Below are 14466 nucleotides of genomic sequence, written 5' to 3'. Positions count from 1 at the left end.
TAAACAGCTGTTTGTCTCCTGTTTTACCAGGTGCTCTTACTCTCCCCCCATTAAAAGGTCGAGCAAACGGAGGAGGAGTTGTCCTGTGGGAGCACAGTCTCAAAATGAGTGCCACTATGCCCAGGCCAAGCACAGAATGCTGAGGACACGAGAGATGTGTGCAAGCTGCTGACCTGCCACTCATGAGTGCCAGCCTGCACCAAGTGACACAACTGGATCTTGATCCAAGCCCTTTGCAGGACACATGATGAATTCAAAACAATCTGACATTCCATTTACACACTGAGTAACAGATAGACAGTGTGGAAGTACAAAGCCCATATCCTTGAGTCATGGTGCTTGGCTTTGGAATTGACTCCTCTTTACCAGCAATGTAGCCTTGGGCAATGTATTAACCTCTTTGGCCTTAGTTTCCTTATCTATAAAATGAAGATAATAAAAAATAATAAGAATTTGTTCTGGGTGTCCTTGAGAAGGGTAAATGAAAACAAAATCCATGTAAAGAGGTGAACACAATTAGACGCAAGCATTAATTGCGTTGATTGATATTCTTTTACCTGCTCTGAGCACTAAGTAACTGAGAATTTATTTCTCATGACTGATGATGCGTCTCCAGCCTCCCAGCATGCCAAGCCTCTGTTTTCCTGCAAGTATCACACTGACAAATTTCAGTGGCTCATCATTTTTCCTTGCATGCGGTTGTTCTGAGGCTTCATGTCCTCAAGGACAGCCATGTTATCTGTTTCCATTATTTTTCCAAAATCAATAAGCAAAATATTTACTTAAATTTTTGTACTTGAAAACAGCACAGTCTGAACGACTCTGAGCTCCCTCAAATGCATATGAATGATGATTGGTGAATAACAGGTACGTATTGTCACCACCAGTCATTCAGTTGCTTTCTCACTCAACTGCGAACAATGAGCCACCATATCCCAAGACAGTTTTAAACTGTCTTTACTTTCAGTCATATACAAAATTTGCATTCTTTTAACCAAATTCCAATCAAAATGTTTATAATCTAGCAAAAACTAATGTTTAAAAAATAAACTATCGAGGAGATTCGTTCAAGGTGGTGGAGTAGAAGGACGTGCACTCACTCCCTCTTGCAAGAGCACAGGTATCACAACAAACTGCTGAACAATCGACAGGAAGACACTGGCACTCACCAAAAAAGATACCCCACATCCAAAGACCAAGGAGAAGCTGCAATGAGACGGTAGGAGAGGCACAATCACAATAAAATCAAATCACATAGAGGCTCGGGCTTCGGTCGGAGCGCAGGGAGAAGACTGGGGTTGGCGGCGTGAACAAAGCCTTAAGGGGTTAATGTACCACGGCTAGCCGGGAGGAAGTCCGGGAAAAAGTCTGGAGCTGCCGAAGAGGCAAGAGACTTTTTCTTACCTCTTTATTTCCTGGTGCACGAGGAGAGGGGATTAAGAGCGCTGCTTAAAGGAGCTCCAGAGACGGGCGCGAGCCGCGGCTAAAAGCGCGGACCCCAGAGACGGGCAGGAGACGGTAAGACTGCTGCTGCCGCCAACAAAAAGCCTGTGTGCGAACACAGGTCACTAACCACACTTCCTTTCCGGGGAGCCTGTGCACCCCGCCACTGCCGGGCTCCCAAGATCCAGGGACAACTTCACCGGGAGAACGCACGGCGCGCCTCACGCTGGTGTAACGTCACGCTGGCCGCTGCCGCCGCAGGCCCGCCCCGCACGCAGTGCCCCTCCCACCCCCGGCCTGAGTCAGCCAGAGTCCCCGAGTCAGCGGCTTCTTTAACCCCGTTCTGTCTGAGCGAAAAACAGATGTCCTCCGGCGACCTAAACGCAGAGGAGGGACCAAATCCAAAGCTGAACCCCTGGGAGCTGTGAGAACAAAGAAGAGAAAGGGAAATCTCTCCCAGCATCCTCAGAAGCAGCGGATTAAAGCTCCACAATCAACTTGATGTACCTGCATATGTGGAATACCTGAATAGACAACCAATCATCCCAAATTGAGGAGGTGGACTTTGAGAGGAAGATTTATGATTTTTTCCCCTTTTCCTCTTTTTGTGAGTGTGTATGTGTATGCTCCTGTGTGAGATTTTGTCTGTATAGCTTTGCTTCCACCATTTGTCCTAGGGTTCTATCCGTCCGTTTTTCTTTTAATTTGTTTTCTTTCTTAATAATTAATTTTAATAACCCTATTTTATTTTACTTTATCTTCTTTCTTTCCTTCCTTCCCTCCTTTAGACAACGAATCATCCCAAATTGAGTAGGTGGACTTTGAGAGCAAGATTTATGATTTTTTCCCCTTTTCCTCTTTTTGTGAGTGTGTATGTGTATGCTTCTGTATGAGATTTTGTCTGTATAGCTTTGCTACGACCATGTGTCCTAAGGTCCTATCCATCCGTTTTTATTTTTAATTTTTTTCTTAATAATTATTTTTTCATTTAATAACTTTATTATATTTTACTCTATTTTATTTTACTTTATCTTCTTTCTTTTTTCCTTCCTTCCCTCCTTCCTTCCTTCCTTCCTTCCTCCCTCCCTCCTTCCTTTCTTTCTTTCCTTCTTTTCTTCTTTCTTTCTTCCTTCCTTCCTTCCTCTCTTTCTTCCTACTTCTACTAATTATTTCTCTCAACTTTTTCTCCCTTTTATTCTGAGCCATGTGGATGAAAGGCTCTTGGTGCAACAGCCAGGAGTCAGTGCTGTGCCTCTGAGGTGGGAAAGACAACTTCAGGACACTGGTGAACAAGAAACCTCCCAGCTCCACATAATATCAAACAGCAAAAATCTCCCAGAGATCTCCATCTCAACACCAGCACCCAAATTCACTCAACGACCAGCAAGCTACAGTGCTGGACACCCTATGCCAAACAACTAGCAAAATAGGAACACAACCCCACCCATTAGCAGAGAGGCTGTCTAAGATCATAATAAGTCCACAGACACCCCAAAACACACCAACAGATGTGGACCTGCCCACCAGAGAGAAAAGATCCAGCCTCATCCACCAGAACACAGGCACTAGTCCCCTCCACCAGGAAGGCTACACAACCCACTGAACCAACCTTAGCCACTGGGGACAGACACCAAAAACAACGGGAACTACGAGCCTGCAGCCTGCAAAAAGGAGACCCCAAATACAGTAAGATAAGCAAAATGAGAAGACAGAAAAACACACTGCAGATGAAGGAGCAAGATAAAAACCCACTAGACCTAACAAATGAAGAGGAAATAGGCAGTCTACCTGAAAAAGAATTCAGAATAATGATAGTAAAGATCCAAAATCTTGGAAATAGAATAGACAAAATGCAAGAAACATTTAACAAGGACCTAGAAGAACTAAAGATGAAACAAACAACGATGAACAACACAACAAATGAAATGAAAAATACTCTAGATGGGATCAATAGCAGAATAACTGAGACAGAAGAACGGATAAGTGACCTGGAAGATAAAATAGTGGAAATAACTACTGCAGAGCAGAATAAAGAAAAAAGAGTGAAAAGAACTGAGGACAGTCTCAGAGACCTCTGGGACAACATTAAATGCACCAACATTCGAATTATAGGGGTTCCAGAAGAAGAAGAGAGAAAGGGACTGAGAAAATATTTGAAGAGATTATAGTTGAAAACTTCCCTAATATGGGAAAGGAAATAGTTAATCAAGTCCAGGAAGCACAGAGAGTCCCATACAGGATAAATCCAAGGAAAAATATGCCAAGACACATATTAATCAAATGGTCAAAAATTAAATGCAAAGGAAACATATGAAAAGCAGCAAGGGAAAAACAACAAATAACACACAAGGGAATCCCCATAAGGTTAACAGCTGATCTTTCAGCAGAAACTCTGCAAGCCAGAAGGGACTGGCAGGACATATTTAAAGTGATGAAGGAGAAAAACCTGCAACCAAGATTACTCTACCCAGCAAGGATCTCATTCAGATTTGATGGAGAAATTAAAACTTTTACAGACAAGCAAAAGCTGAGAGAGTTCAGCACCACTAAACCAGCTTTACAACAAATGCTAAAGGAACTTTTCTTGGCAAGAAACACAAGAGAAGGGAAAGACTTACAATAACAAACCCAAAACAATTAAGAAAATGGGAATAGGAACATATATATCGATAATTACCTTAAATGTAAATGGACTAAATGCTCCCACCAAAAGAAAAAGACTGGCTGAATGGATACAATAACAAGACCCTATATATGCTGTCTACAAGACACCCACTTCAGACCTAGGGACACATACAGACTGAAAGTGAGGGGATGGAAACAGATATTCCTTGCAATTGGAAATCAAAAGAAAGCTGGAGGAGCAATTCTCATATCAGACAAAATAGACTTTAAAATAAAGACTATTACAAGAGACAAAGAAGGACACCACATAATGATCAAGGGATCGATCCAAGTAGAAGATGTAACAATAGTAAATATTTATGCACCCAACATAGGAGCACCTCAATACATAAGGCAAATACTAACAGCCATAAAAGGGGAAATTGACAGTAACACATTCATAGTAGGGGACTTTTAACACCCCATTTTCACCAATGGACAGATCATCCAAAATGAAAATAAATAAGGAAACACAAGCTTTAAATGATACATTAAACCATATGGACTTAATTGATATTTATAGGACAGTCCATCCAAAAACAACAGAATAAACATTTTTCTCAAGTGGAACATGCTCATGGAACATTCTCAAGTGGAACATGCTCATGGAACATTCTCCAGGATAGATCATATCTTGGGTCACAAATCAAGCCTTGGTAAATTTAAGAAAATTGAAATTGTATCAAGTATCTTTTCCGACCACAATGCTATGAGACTAGATATCAATTACAGGAAAAGATCTGTAAAGAATACAAACACATGGAGGCTAAACAATACACTACTTAATAACGAAGTGATCACTGAAGAAATCAAAGAGGAAACACAGACCCAGGACCAGTCACGCTGAGCTATTTTATTCTCTAAACACTTTAGCTTATGACTCAAATGAATTCACACATTTGCTATTGTAAACTAACCTTCTGCTTGGAATATGACTTCCCCAAAACCTGTACATTCTGACTCATCACTCCTTCCAGGCCATCCTCCATTCTGCCTCCTCTGTGTAATGCTCCTGAACTTCCCCTGTAAGGTTAAGAGAAAATAAACAAACAACCAACCAAAACAAACATAGTTGTTGTGAATAACTCAAATCTCTGGATAGGCCTGTCCTTGATAAGATAAAAGAGTATGGGGAAGTAAAAATCCCGCCTTGAATTTGTGCCTCTAGAGCCTGGAAAGCAAAAAGCCTAATAAGCCATGATGAAGGGAGAATCTGGTGTCTGAGAGGCAGCTCTGCAGACTTTGTCTCCCCGGCAGTGCCCCATCATGCACACTTTCCCCCACCGTGCACCACAGCCCTGAGGGGAAGGCTTGCACCATCTCCCAAGGGAGGCTAAGTAAAGAGAACAACAGCAAAAACAAAGACAGTAACGTAGAGAAGATGAAACAAAACAAAACAGTACAACGAAAGAAAGTGGGAATACCATCTGGAAAGCTCAAGAAGAATATACTCCTAAAGGGGATCTAATGAAGGATAAAGCTGTAACACCAGGGACCCTCACACACAACGTGAGGACAAAGGAATGGGTCGAACATTCAATGAGAGAAAGGCACTACATTTAACATATTTGAAGTTCCTAGAGCTGAAATTTTGAGAGGGGCTCTCAGGGGAAACTCGATTTATTTTCTTTCCAAGGACTCACTTTGGGAAGTACTTGTTGATAATAGTTTCCAGAGTCTGCTGTAGCTAAATTTAAAGGAAAAAAATTTTAACACCAACCCTTTCTGATAGGACTGTGGCCTCTTCTCTCTGTATAGATAGATACATGACACACATGAAATTCTCATGCTGGCCCAGTCACCTGTGAATTCAAGACTTTGCTAAAGTAGGTTTCAAGCCCTGTCAGACATGCATTCTTTGTGCTCCAAACTCAAAGAATTATGCCTCCTTCAGCTTTTACTTCCCATTTCAGAATCCCCCTATTTAATACAAGCTCATCCTCTTTCTGTCTCCAAGGATCCTAAATGTTTCCATCACATCAGGCTTTGTATTGATCTTTAAGGAAGAGGCTAATGACGAAAGTACCAACTCTGGAGTCAGGAGAACTGGAATCTAATCCAGGCCCTGCCTCTGACCAGATATGCGATTTTGGAACAGGACACATACATCTTTCTTTCTTTTCTCAGCCATATTATCATCCATACAAAAAGAAGTGTGCTACATATTAACGTCCAAGGTGTCCAATTTTGTCTAAAATTCTCTGGGATCTGATAAATAAACTTATATCAAATATGCCCATGTTGAGAGAGAGAGAAACACCTCCATTTACTAGCAATGGCCTTAAGTAAGTCAAGTCATCTCCTAACTTCTCTAGGCCTCACTACTGGTGTCAGATTGCCTGGTTTTAAACCCCCGTCTTGCCACTTACTGGCTACAAAGATTTGGGAATATTACTTAACCTCTTTGAACCAGTCTACCAATCTAAAAGATGAGGATAATAGGGACTTCCCTGGTGGTCCAGTGGTTGAGAATCTGCCTTCCAATGCAGGAGACGCGGGTTCGATCCCTGGTCGGGGAACTAGGATCCCACATGCCGCAGGGCAACTAAGCCCACGCTGCAACTACTGAGCCCATGCACCACCACTACAGAGCCCACGCACCACAACTACTGAGCCCATGTGCTCTGGAGCCTGCATGCCACAACTAGAGAGAAGCCCGCAACAAAAGATCCTGCGTGCCGCAACTAAGACCTGATGCGGCCAAAAATAAATAAATAAATATTTTTTAAAAAAAGATGAGGATAATAATGGCCCTTTCCCCATAAGGCTGTTGCAAAGATTAAATGAGTTAATATATATAGCATGTTTAGAGCAGTGCTGCAAATAGTAAGAGCTCAATAAATGTCAGCTATTATTATCATCCTTGTCATTATAAAATGAGAATAACAACCTGCTTTGACTTCTTCCTATGATTCATGAGGGTCAACTGAGATAATGTATATCAAAGTGATTTGTAAATTTAAAAGTGCTATTTAAAGTTAAGGAATTATACAAATGTTCAGCAACTGGTGACTGGACTTTAAAATATGTGCTATATACAACTACTATGGAGAACAGTATGGAGGTTCCTTAAAAAACTAAAAACATAACTACCATATGATCCCGCAATCCCACTCCTGGGCATATATCTGGATAAAATCATAATTCAAAAAGATACATGCACCCCAATGTTCATTGCAGCACTATTTACAATAGCCAAGACATGGAAGCAACCTAAATGTCCATCAATTACAATAGCCAAAGACATGGAAGCAACCTAAATGTCCATCGACAGAGGAATGGATAAAGAAGATGTGATACATATATAGAATGGAATATTACTCAGCCATAAAAAAGAATGAAATAATGCCATTTGCAGCAACCTGGATGGACCTAGAGATTATCATACTAAGTGAAGTAAGTCAGACAGAGAAAGACAAATATCATATGATATCACTTATATGTGGAATCTTAAAAGAAAATGATACAAATGAACTTATTTACAAAATAGAAACAGACTCACAGACTTCAAAAACAAATTTATGGTTACCAAAGGGGAAATGTGGTTGGGGGGGAGGGGTAAATTAGGAGTTTGGGATTAACATATACACACTACTATATATGATATAGATCATCATATACAGTTCCTACTGTATAGCACAAGGAACTCGACTCAATATTCTCTAATAACCTATATGGGAAAAGAATCTGAAAAAGAATGGATACATGTATATGTATAAATGAATCACTTTGCTATATACCTGAAACTAACACAACGTTGTAAATCAACTATACTCCAATATAAAATAAAAAATTAAATTTAAAACAAAATAAAATATGTGCCATATTTGTACAATGGAAAACAATTCAGCAACTGAAAGGAACTACTGGTACATACTACATACTGATGAACCCAAAGACACTGTGCCAAGTAAAAGAAGCCAGACACAGAATATTGCGTATTCATATGTGCTGATCTTCAAACTTACAGAAACAGAAAGCAGCTCAGTGGCTGCCTAGGACAGGGGTGGGAGGAGGGAAATTGACTGTAAACGGCCATGAAGGAACGTTTTAGGGCACTGGAGGTGTTCTACAACTGGACTGTGGTGACGGCTGCACAACTTCATAAAGCTAATAAAACCACTGAATTGTATACTCACAATGGGTGAACGCTACGTTGTATAAACCATACCTCAATCAAGCTATTAAACTAAATAAATAAATACAAAGTGAAGGTGTTATTGTCACCTAATATGTTATATTGTAAACCCTGTTTCTCTTTAAAGAAATGATTTGACATTGCTCAGTTTTGAAGACAAAGTGCTTTGAAAGTTGTCAATCTCTACACAAAGTAGTACTATTACTGATAAAAATAAATAATAATAAACACATTTTAAGGTACTCTCTTATCCCCCCAAACCCCCATCCTCACAGTCAAATACTCCCACAGGAATCCCTTGCTTCATGAGCCTGAGTTCCACAGCCCACTCATTCCCATAACCAAGCTTTCTTTGGAGCTCCATCAGCCCATTTCTGGAACACACTCCAATGGAATGAAAAAGAATAAGCCTTAGAGCAGTCATGGGTTCAAACCTTAGCTCAGCACATACCACCTATATGACCACCAGCAATGTACTTACCCTTGAGCGCCTCCTTTTCCCAAGGGCAGGAAGAGAGGCACTGAGGCAGAAAGATCAGCCCTACACTGAGAAAGCCCAGTTGTCCTCTGCACATCTTTCCAAATCCAGCTGAGCCCCAATTCCTCCACCTAGGCTTCTCTGCTCCTTTAGCTTTTCCATGAAGTCATCCATGGAAGTACCTTCCCCGACCTTGACTTTGAGCTCCTTGAGGGCAGGGACCAGGTCCTACATATATTATTTCAAACTTCCAGGTTGGAGGTGTGCAAGAAATATTTATTGAAAATAACCTATTTCTACTCACCACTGAGTGAGCTGCTTCCTATGATCACTTTCCATGAAGAAGGGTTGACCATGAGCCCCTGTCAATACCTCTAGAGCCTGAGGGTTTGTTCCTTGCTATGTTTGTTCTAACCAACCTAGTCTGCCTTACTTACTTCTTCATGGGAACAGGTGTTAACGTGTGCTAATGTGGAGAAAGAGCCAGCCCGTTGCCAGAGCAAGGAGCTTTTTCCTAGTGCAAGGACAACTGTTCCTGTAAAGTTGGGACTCTGATGACGTAGTCTAATCAATTAAGTTAATCAGCCTAGATTTATTATTTTGCTCCCCATATCCTGAGTTTGGTGAACACCATTGGCCAATAAAGTCAATACATAAATATTTTTAAAGAGAAAATGCTTTCATTCAAAAGCATTGCTGGACACTTGTCATTTGAATACCTGGTGGACAATATTTGTCACTCCTAGGCTCATCTCTACACAGCCCTTCCCTGGAATCCCTCCCAGTGGAGGAAGTATACTTTTCATTCAGTTGACATCAGACTCAGCCATGTGACTTGCTTTAACAAATGGAATGGGAGCAGAAATGATCAATCTTATAATTAAGCAAAAACTTTAAGAAGCACTGTGATGTTCTGCCATGACTCTTCCCTCCGCCTAAGAATGGTCTGGCTCCATCAGCCTGTGTCCCTGGACAAACATGTGGAGTGAACCTGCTAATCCACAGCTAATATGTATTGTGGGCAAGATACAAACATTTGCTGTAATAAACCACTGAGATTTGCGGGTTATGCTTTGTGACCATAGCGGAACTTACTGAGAGTTGACTAATACAGGAAGCTAACTGTAGACATCTCATACTCCTCCTCTGGCTTTTGTCACAACATAAATCTAGAAAGCAATCGGAAGCTCATTCTTTGAAATCAACAGTAAAAGAGATGAGAACTATGTCATACGGTTATTGGGATTGTTTGGTAGGCTATCATGTGGAAAGCGTCTAGGATTCTGTGAGCTCAATTACTGTGAGCTCCTCCCCATTATAACTCCTTCCCTTCTCACTTTATTCCTACTTCCACGGTGGAGGTAGGAAATTACAGATAAATGTCTACTAGGGTCTTGACTTTTCCCCGTACTACTGCTGGGATGAACAAGTCATACACAGTCCCCTACCTTAAGAAGCTTCTAGGCCATCTTCTGGTAGGAAAATGTGCATGCTTGCTCCCTCAGATGTTGAAGTAAGTGTCCAACATCCACGTGGAAAGTTAACAAATGCGACTGGGATATGCCTCGGAAGCAACGCATTGTTCATCATTTTTTCCACTTCCCACCACTACCAACCACCACCCCCATGTCCAGCTAATACTCCCTGGTACTCAGGCTGGGATTCCCTGAGTATTCCCAGGATTCCCCCCACTTTGCGTTCCCACCCCTCCCTGTACTTCCCCTTTTGCCCAACTATTACTTTGGATTGGACTTACAGTTTGTGAATCAGACTTTCCACCAGATGCTAAGTTCTGTGAGAGAAGAAACTATATTTTCTTTATTGTATTCCCAGAAGCTGCCTCATGTCTGGAACATGGTACTCATTTATCAACCTTTTTTGAATGAATAAATTTGATCAGTTAATTCCTTCATAATGACTTTTGAGTTCACACCGAAAGTTGATGAGTTTGCTATGCCATGTGCTCAGGGCTCCAACTCAATCCTTATAGATATTTTTTAAACTGACAAGGAGCTCTCCACATGAAATCAGTATGTGATTTACATATACCTACAATCTTAAAGCACTCATAGAACCTTGTGGAAATTCAAATGGGCAATCCACCAGTTAAATTATCGGCTCCTAATTAAGCAGATGTTGGCTTTCATTAAAACTGGTAAAATATATCCCAGAAGTTCATTCATAGCTTGAGAATAACCATGAACTTCAAGAAGCTGAAATCTGCTAAAGCAGGGGTGTTCTGAGGTATGTTCAGCAGAGTTTCCAAGTGTATGATACATGTTTCCATAGTTGCCTACACTGTAATAACCAAAGAATAGATAAGCTAATTTCCTAAAAAAGAATAGAATAGAATGGAAAGAATAGAATCTCCTTCATCTCTTGGAAGGACTCCAGAGTTGCCAGAGTATGACCATGTCCTTGCTCCTGGGATATCTACAAAACTTTGATTCTGTGAGTTTCTTCTTAATGATGAGGAATGATTCTTGTTCTGTTTATTTTTACATAACACCTCTATCATCAAACATATTTCAAAATGATGATTTGGATTGGTACAGCCACTGTGGAAAACAGCATGGAGTCTTCTCAAAAAAAACTTAAAACAGGACTACCATGTGACCCAGCAATGCCATTCCTGGGTATATCTGAAAAAAACAAAAACACTAATTCAAAAAGATACATGCACCCCAATGCTCATAGTAGCATTATTTAAAATTGCCAAGATATGGAAGCAACCTAAGTGTCAACAGATGAATGGATAAAGAAGATGTGGTGCATATACATACAATGGAATACCACTCAGCCATAAAAAAGAATGAAATTTTGTCATTTGCACGGATGGATTTGGAGGACATTATGTTAAGTGAAATAAGTCAGACAGAGAAAGGAAAATACTGTATGATATCACTTATATGTGGAATCTAAAAAATACAACAAACTAATGAATAATACAAAAAAGAAGCAGAATCACAGATAAAGAGAACAAACTAGTGGTTACCAGTGGGGAGAGGGAAGGGGGAGGGGCAATATAAGGGTAGATGGAAAAGGGGGGTTATTACGGGATTATACGAAATCACATGTGTGAAACTTCTGAAAATTGTAAAGCACTATAGAATTTAAAGAATCCTTCTAAATACTATATGATATCACTTACACGTGGAATCTTGAAAATACAAAAACCTAGTGAATATAACAAAAGAAAAAGCAGACTCACAAATATAGAGAACAAACCACTGGTTACCAGTGATGGCAGGGGCAATATTGGGGTAGGGAAATAGGAAGTACAAACTATTAGGTGTAAGATAGGCTCAAGGACGTATTGTACAACACAGGGAATATAGCCAATAATTTTATAATAACTGTAAATGGAAAGTAAACCTTTAAAATTGTATAAAAATAAAAAATTTTAATACAAATAAATAAAATGAAATCAGATTTTTAAAAAAGAGTATTTCATTCAATAAAAAATTTTAAATAGAGGAAAAAATTTAAAATTTTTTAAAAATTCCAATGACTTGGAAACACCACCTTTCTTTGGTGGAAAAAAAAAATCCTTCCATCCCATCCTCCTGTTAGGCTTCAGTCAGCTTAAGCCTTTTCTCTTAGTTTCATAGGATTAGCAGAAGCAAAGCACAATTCAGGATTTTGGTTTTCCAACTTTCTCTGGTTCAGTGAAATTCTCCTTCATACCCATCACCCAGTCCCTGCTGATCCTGAGAGGCACTCCAGAAAGCAGGAAGAAGGGTACACATGCTTGCTTTCTGAATTGAAGAAGGATTTTGTTTGCTTTAGAATTGCCAAGCTACTTGAAAAAAATCACGTCAATTTAGCCATGAGGCTACACACAGCAAAGGCAAGCGTGAGTCAGGTATTTAGGGAACCACATGGTTTGTCTGCAGAAGTTCCAATGACCTTTCAACTCAAAGATTATATCAAGCTGTCTGCAAATCACATTGTCTATGTAAAATTTTCTCTTTCATTTTATGGCTCCCATGTCTCCTCTCCCATCTGCCAGGGCTGTGGTTCAAATAATCTGATTTTTTTCCTGAAATATCATGGAATAAATCTACATAAAGCCTCAAGGTTTCAGAGCTACCCAGGTTCCAGACAGTTAGTAATCCACTAGCCCTCGGGAAGCCTCCTTCAGCCGGGCCAGGATTCTATAAAGTCCCTCCCAAGTTAAATTCTCTGGCCTCACGGCAGGTGGATACTCAGAACACTCGGAAGAGCACGAAAGCTCCTGCCAACTTTTCTCCACCCCAATTTGCCCCCCCCCCACCCGCTTCTTCCCATCCCTGTCCGTAAAACATCCTGTGGATGTTGACTGGAATTTTCCCCTTGAGGAAAGCTGAGGAATAATTCACCTCCAGAGGGTTTGCCTGGAGGAACCGCAGGAGACAAAGTCCAAATCTGCCCCACTCTCCCCCGTAGCCAGGTTGGCCACAGGAGAGAGGAACGGGGTATGCTTCTCCCAGCAGCCACTGGCCCGCCGCCAGCGAAGGGCCCTCGTCCACTCCTCCCCCCTCCCCTTAGGCCAAGTTTATATTGCGAGCAGCGCTGCCCTCTAGCGTTGGCAACTGGGAGCCCTGGGGCGCCGTCAGCTCCAGAATTTCTCTTTTACAGCCTAAGCAAGACCTGAAGCACCTCGGAGCTCCGGCCCCCTGTTCTCGTCCACCACCACCCCCGCACTGCACCCCGCCCCACCTCTTCATCCCACCCACCCCCTTCTCCTTTCAAGGGTGTCCTGGACGGCTGCAACCTACCGGTCGATTTAACAGACGGCCCCGCGCTCCCGCTCTTCTCCTGGTCCGTCTCTTCCTCCCCGCTCTCGCTCTCGCCTCCTCTTCCTGTCGGGGCGCCCAGACGTGGCGGAACGCGGCGCCTGCCGCCCTGCGCGCCGCGCTCCCGGCCTCTTCTCGCCGCAGCCCGGGGTCACCGCGCGGGCAAAGGGCGCCCGAGGGGCCAGCGCCCGGGCTCGAAGCGCCCCGAAGCCGGGTGCCGTGAGAAGCGGCGCTTTGGTAAAGCTCGAGAGGAAAAGGAGCGGTTCGGAGTGAGACTTCTGGAACCACCGGACGCCCGGGTTTGCCCAGTGCGCGGCGGCTGCGCGCACCGTCCACCAGGTGAGGAGCGCACGCCTTCCGGTACGGCCTCGGCCTCCCCTTGACCCCGTCCCGAGGCAGAGGTTCGGGCTCGGGCTCGGGCTGGCGGATTTCTGCCCGGTCTGAGGCTCAAAGGCGGCGGGGATTAGGGCCCGGGGAGGGCGACTACGGGGGTCGCCCAGGCACCGTGCCTGCCTCTGGACTTCTTAGCACGGGACACGGTTCTCGATCAAACAGCACCCCAGATGTGTGAACCTGAGTGTCGACATTGTGTAGAACTGTGCTTTGAGAATTTTATACGGCTTCCTTGCAGAAGGATTTGAGGCGGCGTAAAAATTAAGTAAAGGTAGAAAAGGGGTGCTTGGTCCAGGAAGGAATTTGGGTGGCAGTCCGGAGGAGACGGGTATGCTGCGGGGACCGCGGGAGGACGAGGGGGAATGCAGAACCAACGCTGATGGAAAAACCTTTTATTAGAAAGGAATGCACGGTTGCTCCAGCGGTCAGAAAACAGTGATGTGCTCCTGAGAAACAAAATAGCCAGGTGGGGAGGTGATGGGGCTGACTCGTTTTCTTAAATTACCAAATAAAGCTTGGAAATGCGAGTGAAGACGGGAAGTTTAGTCTTAAGCTATTTCCACCCAGTACTG

Source organism: Lagenorhynchus albirostris, chromosome 12, assembly GCF_949774975.1.
Source record: "Lagenorhynchus albirostris chromosome 12, mLagAlb1.1, whole genome shotgun sequence".
Taxonomy (NCBI): Eukaryota; Metazoa; Chordata; class Mammalia; order Artiodactyla; family Delphinidae; genus Lagenorhynchus; species Lagenorhynchus albirostris.
The sequence above is the reverse complement of the archived record's forward strand: the minus strand, read 5'-3'. Positions refer to the sequence as shown.